Below are 6,000 nucleotides of genomic sequence, written 5' to 3'. Positions count from 1 at the left end.
CTGCCACCCGCTGCTCTCCATCGCCCCGCAGCACGCTCCCCGCTCAGTCTGTGGAGGAGGCAAAGCACGAGTGCGGTACAAAGTGACGGTACAAAGTGACACGTACCGGACACCCCGCTCGGCTCAGCACACCAGGCCGTGACCCCGGACGCCCCCTCCGCCCCTCCCCCCCAACTTCGGCGGACGGCTCCGGCCGACCACTTCCGGCGAGCGGGGAGGCGGAGCCGCGGTCACGTGACGGGGAAGAGGCCGGGCTCCTCGCCCTGCTCACGTGGTGCTGGCGGCGGGGCCGGCGGATGGGCGCGAGCTGCTGGTGTGTGCGGGGCTGTTGGTTGTGCGGGGCGGGGGGGGGAAAGAAAGCGGGGAGCGGGTGGGCGAGCGCGCGGCGTCTGGTCGCGTCGCGTCACGTCGCGTCACGTGGGGGGGAGCGGCCTCGCGCGCGCGTGGAGGCGAGGAGGAGGGAGCGGCGCGAGGGGCGGTCACGTGACGCGGGTGGGCGCCGCCGCTGCTGCTGCTTTGTGAGCACGCTGTGCAGGTACGGAGCGGGGGGCGCCCCGCGGGGGGGGGGGGCGCCGCGCTGCTCGCTGCCGCTGCCCCCCGGCACCGCGTCCCGCGTGGGGGATCGTGGACCCGCCACCCTTCCCCCCCCCCCCCCGCCTCCCCCTCAAACCTTCGGCGTTCTGGAGCGGCCGTTACGTGCCCCCCCCCCCCCCCCCTTCCTACCACCCTTCTCTCTCGCGAGGCCCAACCGCCGCTTTTGTCCGGGGGCGGCGGAGCCCCGTCCGTCCCTCGGCGCTGTCGGCGGGGGGAGGCGAGGCCCGGCCGGGCCGCGCGGCTCTGCCCTACTTTTGCGGGCGCCCTCACCCACCGCCCGCTGCTCCCAGAGCTGCGGCCTGCCCCCTATCGCCGGGCACCCCGGCTGTGGTGCGGGCGCAGCGGAGAGGCGGCGGCTCGGCCCCGAGGTGCGCCGCTTCCCGCCTTCGGAGGCGGCCCGTGACGGGGCCTGGGGGGTCGGGGTGGGGGCGGCCGCGTCCTCGGCTGTTTGCGGGGTGGGGGGAGGCGTTATCCCTGCGCCGGGTGCCTTGCTGTGGATGGGGCCGTGCCGTGTCAGGGGCGCAGCTCGGGACGGCCCGCAGTGGGTTGTGTGAGGACGGGGCTGGGGACGGGCCGTGCTCCGCGTTACCTGGCCTCCGTGAGCCTGGGTGTGCGTGGGAAGTCTGTCAGGGCTTTGCTATGGAGCTTGGTCATATTGCACTTAATAGTAATAATAAAAGAGTTGTTTGCTGTTGTTACTGAAGGAAATTACGGCAGGAAAGTTGACCGGGAGAAACCCATCTGGAAGGACCTGGGTGTATAGAGGGATCTGGTGCGCCTTGAAGTCCTGCTGGAGCTGAACTCTGTAAGGTGCAGTAGGTGTAGGGAGGTGTGCTGTGGTGTCTGCAGTCGCTCAGGTGCTGTGGCTTACAGTCTTGCACAGCTGTGTGTCTGAGTGCTTACAGTCCTCTTGGTCACGTTCAGAGGAGCTTCGTAGAAAGAGAAGGTTGTGGCTTTGTGTTGAGCTGTGTGAGGGGGAGCTCACAAGGGCCAAGCGTGGAGCAGTGATCAAGCCCTAGTCATCTCAATTTGAGCAGGTGATGGAGGCTTATAATAAAGCAGCAGATCAAGGCAGTGCCCTCCAGGGTGGCAGTCACTGCTGAAATGGAGGGGCTGGCCTGGCCTGAGAGCGGCTTTTTAGTTTTTTTCAAGGAGAGAAACGAGCTGGATGTGAGTGAAGGGAAGGGAGAGGGAGGATGTGCAGGCCTGGAGCAGCACTTTCCATTGAAAATGGAGCTCTTCACAGAAAACAGCATCAGCTAAGCCTTTGGAAACCTGTTTTTTTGTTTGTTTGCTTTTAAAGTACTTACCAGCCCCTTTTAGCAATTCTCTCGGTTATATCATGGTCTGTGATGGAATCTGGGTTTGCATTTTTACCTGAGTGACTCACTATTTATACCTGTGCCTGATCTCTCTGTGGTGGTTTGACCTAACTTGCTTAAAGAATTTATTTTTAACCTTATGCTAGGTAACCTTAAAGCAAGGTAGGCCAAATCATTTAGCAGCACTGAGCATTGAGGATGTTTTGGGAATCCAGGAGTGCTACATGGAGAAACTGGATAAACAGGTGTGAACTGATTTTGATGTGTAGTCTGGAAAATGGGCATGCTTTTTGTTTATAACCTTAACAGTCTTGGTAAGTTGGAAGAGGGAGGAGTGGGAATGCTCTGTTTCTTTTGTTCTAGCTGCAGTTTTATCAGCATACTGACTTGTTTATAATAATGAAACAGCAACAACAAAAAAAGGCACAGAAGTTCAGAACCTTGGTCTGTTCCACTTCTGTTGTTTTGACTAGTCCTCAGGAAAGCTTCTGAGATTGCAAAAGGACTTCAAGGTTGGAAGTGCAGATTTACCACTAAAATGTAGGGGAAGCCAAGGAAAATCCCACCAACAAAATCTTGTTGGTTACTGTAGCTTGCTCTTTCTGTTTTTGTTTTGTTATGCTTTTGGGATACTTTATTTCGTTTTTTTTTTTTTTTTCATGCACTTTTATGTGATGTTTTCCTCATAAGACACCATTCTTGGTATGTTTTATATTTGTTGCTGGTGTCCCCCTATTGATAGTGCTCATAGCAGAACAATATGCTGTTTGATGGTGCTTGACAGATGTTTGCATGGTGGAATATTGATATTATGGTAATAACTGGTGTTAATAGTAATGTTTACTTGTACTTTCAGTTATGGTTCGTACCAGTACTTGGACTAGGTTCTCTGAAAGAATAAGAGAGAACACAAATATGGATCTTCTTATCTTTGTTTCGTGCTAAGTAGGAGCACAGGAGCAGCCCTGAAAAACTCTGCTCTGTTTGCAGGTTTGCAGCAGCCCCACAGTCCTTGGTAGAAGCTGAGGGACTTGTCTCCTTTACAAAAGGCCAGACTGGAAGAGACTTTGTGTTACGTTTGTGTACTTCAAAACTGTTGAGCAGAGGTGTGAGGAAATACAAGTAATAACCATACTTTAGTGTTGGTGGTCTGCTGGATCTTAACTTTTATTTTGTTTCTTTTTCTCCCTGATACAGTCTGCTGGTTTGTAGACCAATGCATCCTGTTTGCTTCTCAGGGACCTGGCTTCGATTTGTGCTGTTTTTCATATGGCTTCCATAAACAGGTTATGTTCATTAAAGTGAGAGCTGGGATGAAAGGTTTTGAAGTAGCTCCTTTGCAATTACTCAAGGTTCATATTTTCCAAAAACTGTATGAAAGCTTTCTCTGCTGCTCTAACATGGAAGTTGTGCTCTTCTACTTCCGCCAGCCATCAGGGCTCCCAGTCCATCCAGGAGCTCCTCCGGTCTGTTTCACGAGTTACCTGCAGCCCTTCTCCCCCATGACTTCTCAATACTCTGAAGAGGGAGCAGTGACTTAAGACAGATTAAAGGTGGTACGGTCTGATGCCTGAGATCTCATCCCTTGCTCAGCTTGCTTTTACTGCATTGCAACTCTTTTGCTGAGCTTGTTGTTTTATTGATGTTCTCTGCATATTGTAAAACTGGCAGGATGGGTTATATGAACAGCTTTGCACAGCTCCCTTGAGTGGAGCTGCTCTTTCTAACTCTCAGTTCCCAGGAAATTCTTTTGTGTGGCTATCTTTGTAAGTGCTTTTTTGTTTGACCTTCTTTAGAAGATAAACTTGCCAGGTGTTCTTCTCCTCCCTCCCCAGCTTGTTGAAATCAAGTTTTCCAGCAGATGAGCATGGAGGAGTCTCTGACTTGTTTAGGTCTGCTATTTTTTGCATTAAAAATAATGAAATGTTTCCCACACTGGCAGAGCTTTGGTCTTCCTCAGCACCTGAGGCTTGCCCTACATAGTACTTGTGTGATGAACATTATGGATTTTTTTTTTCTTGCTTTATCATACAGGAAACACAGTTTATTCCAGATCTGCAGAAGATGCAGATTCAGCAGAATCATTTAGTATTTGAATTTCAAGTTATGTGCAGATTTGAGCCATCGGATTTGCCCTTCTTTAATGGAAAAGAAGTCCTCACTTGAGAGTCCTCAGCTCTGTGGCTGAATGTGTAAAACTTGAATTCTGTGCCTGTTACCTACATTTCTTAATATTCCTAATGGTTTGCTGCGCAGGAAGAAGGCCCTGCAATTCCACTGTGGATTTGTGTTGAACACTTTGGTTGTATTTCCTGTGACTGCAGTGTTGTTCCTAGAAGTAGATGGTCAAAGAATTATTCCTTAGGGACTGTATTGAGATTCATATAAAGCAGAAAAAATGTTGTATTTGTTTTGTTGAATATTTTGAGAACGGTTGATGTAATGTGGAATGGAGCATATGATTTTTTTTTTAAAGCTTTTCTTTCCTCTTTTTCCATTTGGTTTGAAATGCTACTGGAATCATGGCCATTTCGTGGCGAACCTTAAGCCTGTAATGTTTCTTATTATTACATTGTCTTTGTTTCCGGTGCTTGGAGGAAATTATTGATATATATATTTTTCTTGTTTGAAATCTTGCCTTCTCATTTTTGCTTGATTTTAAAAAGCTTTTGTAGGTGCTGTTTTAGCTGTGTGAATCCAGAAGTAATCCTGATGCCAAACACTGCAGGACGGTACACAGAGCAGGTAGCATACTGTATTTGGGAAGCTCTGGTCCATACTTTGACTGGGCTGTACCCCAAGGAACTGGTGACTTATGTTTCTGGGCTTTTATTTCAACTTTCACTTTCATGTTCTTCAGGTGTGCTCTATTTTGACACTGATGGAAGAGTGGCCTAACTTACTGATGTTAACTTCAGGTGCCTAAACGTGCTGAGGAGCAGTGCCAGCCTTGTGCTTCTCTTTTTTTCAATAGTGACTGAATGGATTTCTGAGTGTTTTGAACAGGGGTGCAGTGCTATAAGGCAGGTATCTCAAATTCATTTTTGAGGAGGTTGAAATAGTGTTAGGAGCTTGGTGAAAGAAAGTTAGTAAGCATGCAAAAGTTATTTAAATGTTTGAGATAAGTTTGTGGCTTCTGATATGTGTTCTCAACCTTGTCCTGTGCTGCAATTTGATGTTCAGATAACAGCCATATCCAGGAGCTTTCCCATGCATCTTAGGAAAAGATTTTCTTTCTTGAATAGCTGTCTGTTACAATTCTAAGTAGGAAAGTCCTTGTGGCATTATACATATACTCCACTTCTCATTGTCTACCATCTCATCTCTTGGTGGAGCAGTGTATGTTGCTGGATTGAGGTCTTAATGATGTCTGATACACTTGAAGTTGCTAGACTTTTGCTTTTCTTTGTGACTGTCTGAGCAGAGAAGCTAGAGCTTGATGCTTGTGGGACATCTTTGAGAACAACTTTGCAACTTCAGGACTTTCTTCTCTTTTCACTTCACATGACCAAAGGCTGGCTGCGGTTGGCAGGGGCTGTCCAAGCCCTCCTCAGGCACAGCCTACTGCAGCAGGCTGTCCTGAGCCACATCCGGATGGCTGTTGAAGACTGGTGAAGAGTAGAGTAACTGAAGAACTTCTGGATAGCCTGTTTCAGTGTTCTGCCACCTGGACAGTAAAGGAGCATTTCTTCTTGGTCAGTTGGTGCCTCTTGTGTTCCAGTTGTTGCCCATTGCCTCATGTCCTGACACTGGAAAGAGCCTTACCTTCGGGCATTTGTAGGTGCCAGTGAGAGGTGAGAGCTGCCACCTTTGAGCCTTGCCTTCTCTAGGTTAAATTTCTCAACTAGTCTGCAGTCCTTCAGGCAAACTTCAGGCCATGTGTCCTTATGTACCTTTCGGAAGGCAGTGGATGATGGATTGAATGGTGGTAACAAGTTGTTCTTGACTGTTCATAGATGGAAAGGTGAATGGGTTTAGGATATGCACATAGACGAATGCTATGGAAATGGAATAAGGTGCATATTTAAAGTCTGAGTAATTTCTTTGTTTGAAGATAAGGAATAATTGGGTGTCTTGGTGCTAA

General features: G+C 49.0%; 1 protein-coding gene across 8 annotated transcripts in view; it reads left to right on the top strand.

The window, feature by feature from the left end:
* The first annotated feature begins 210 nt into the window (after positions 1–210).
* UBAP2 (ubiquitin associated protein 2) overlaps positions 211–6,000 on the top strand; it is a 160,851-nt gene continuing 155,061 nt past the window's right edge. For 3 of the 8 annotated variants that reach the window (XM_072359574.1, XM_072359573.1, XM_072359568.1), the window contains exon 1: positions 211–313. The gene's annotated coding sequence lies outside the window, so the exon portion shown is untranslated. Of the gene's footprint in view, positions 314–428; positions 536–858; positions 963–6,000 lie in introns of those variants that run through there. The other 5 variants (XM_072359572.1, XM_072359570.1, XM_072359567.1 and 2 more) reach the window with 3 other exon arrangements.

This window comes from Excalfactoria chinensis, chromosome Z (genome assembly GCF_039878825.1).
Source record: "Excalfactoria chinensis isolate bCotChi1 chromosome Z, bCotChi1.hap2, whole genome shotgun sequence".
NCBI lineage: Eukaryota > Metazoa > Chordata > Aves > Galliformes > Phasianidae > Excalfactoria > Excalfactoria chinensis.
The sequence above is the reverse complement of the archived record's forward strand: the minus strand, read 5'-3'. Positions and strand labels throughout refer to the sequence as shown.